Below are 1733 nucleotides of genomic sequence, written 5' to 3'. Positions count from 1 at the left end.
AGTGGTTAGGTGTCATGCTCACCTGGTATCCATGGGGACGTCACCAAGCCGGGCTGCTCGCTGGTATACTTCTCAGTGGTTTCCAGATGTGGTCTGCGGGGAAGGTTCCACCTGAAAATACAGGAGGGCTGTGTTCAAGACTGACCGATCGAGGTAAGTATCCTCCCTCCACCCCGTATGATTTCAGCCCCTCTGGGCCCTCTCCTCACCTTGTGGTAGAATTAGACGTGCTCTCAGTCCTGCCTTCTTTGCAGGGGCGCATTGTGTTTAATGGGCTTGTGCTGTCCAGCTACTTCACTGACGCCGGCCCGTTTGATGTCTTTCAGGTACGTCTTAGTGCTGTTTGTTCGTATTGTTGTTATTCCTGCATGCCTTTCTTTGTTTAATAATGTCTCTTTTCTCCCTTAGATATGCAGAGCTTCAGCGTGGCTAACTGGCTTTGTTGAGCCTCGCTGGTAAAAGATGACGCGTAATGAGCGCTATGATGCAATAAGTAAGCGCTATGCGCAGCGCTGCGATGTCTTGCCTTTGCTAACCTGTTTTCCTTCTTTTCTCGTAGGTCGCGGTGTTCTCCCAGCGTGTGTGGAATTTCCGGAGCGATGACAGCCGAGAGGCGACCAGCCAGGTAAGCATTTTGAGCAGTTCGTAGTTTGCAATGTCTCTAATGCCTTCTTTAATGTTGTCTCTACCTTCCTCTTTCAGGTTGTTCGGTCCGGGAGCCGTGCGGATTCAAGGAAGCTGTTCACAGGAGCTGCGAGCGGATAAAGATGAGGATTGCAGCTGAGATACTGCTGCTAATGATGTTCCTTTTGTCTCCTTGCAGGTTCCGCTTCTCCGAGGCTCATGGGTATAGCTGGACACGGTGAGCGTCACGTTGTAGACTGCAAAGTAACGCGAAGCGTGTTGTCTTGTTCGGGTGTGGTTTAAATAGCTCCAACAAAGTAGTCCAGGTAAAATAGTCCCTAGGCCACCACACCCAAAACACTATACCGCATAGCTTGGTTCCTAGGAGCCAAGCTATGTAGATGCCTCCATGTTGGCTGAAAGCCTCAATAAAATAGTTCCCTGAACACATGTCTTTCACGGTGTATGAGCCTGGTGCCATAGGCGCCAGGACTAGCCCCAAGAGGGATTTTGAAGTGGATGCCAGGCCTTAGAGACCCGAGTCCTGATCCCACCTGGCCAATGGGCTTGCCAGTGGGGATTTGGGACGAGGGTCGTGACATTAGGTTGCAGCTTCTCTTTTCCTCCTGGGTGCTATTTCTGCTTCCATCTTTGAGGCCCTTTGGTGTGTCCGCTGACACTATCGCAGATGCCAGAAAGAAAAGCCTTTTTTAAGGCCTTTTCCACCTGTCGTCTGAAGAATGTTTGTTGAAGATTTTCACAAAGACTGTCTTTACTGTCCTTACACGAGCCATGGGGTCAACAATTGCTCCATTTGACAATCATTCTCCACCAAGACGCTCACAGACCTTCACGGAAGGTTGGTGGCTTGGTTGGACGAAGGTGCAGGAGCTTCTGATTTGGCCTCTGTCCGAAGTCCTGCTTCCCTCCAGAAGAGCAGACCCCTCTAGCCTACTCCCTCATCAAAGAAGTTGTTCTCACAATGATTCTTCCTGTGGGCAAAAAATAAAAAGGGTGTTCTGCCCTATATGGGCTGCTGCAAAGTTGATGGCGTCAACAGCATCAGTGATGGTCTTGCCTACTGAGTCTACCCACCCGCCTCGCCTCTA

This window comes from Ambystoma mexicanum, chromosome 4p, assembly GCF_040938575.1.
Source record: "Ambystoma mexicanum isolate Mex_15411 chromosome 4p, UKY_AmexF1_1, whole genome shotgun sequence".
In the NCBI taxonomy this organism is placed as follows: domain Eukaryota; kingdom Metazoa; phylum Chordata; class Amphibia; order Caudata; family Ambystomatidae; genus Ambystoma; species Ambystoma mexicanum.
The sequence above is the reverse complement of the archived record's forward strand: the minus strand, read 5'-3'. Positions refer to the sequence as shown.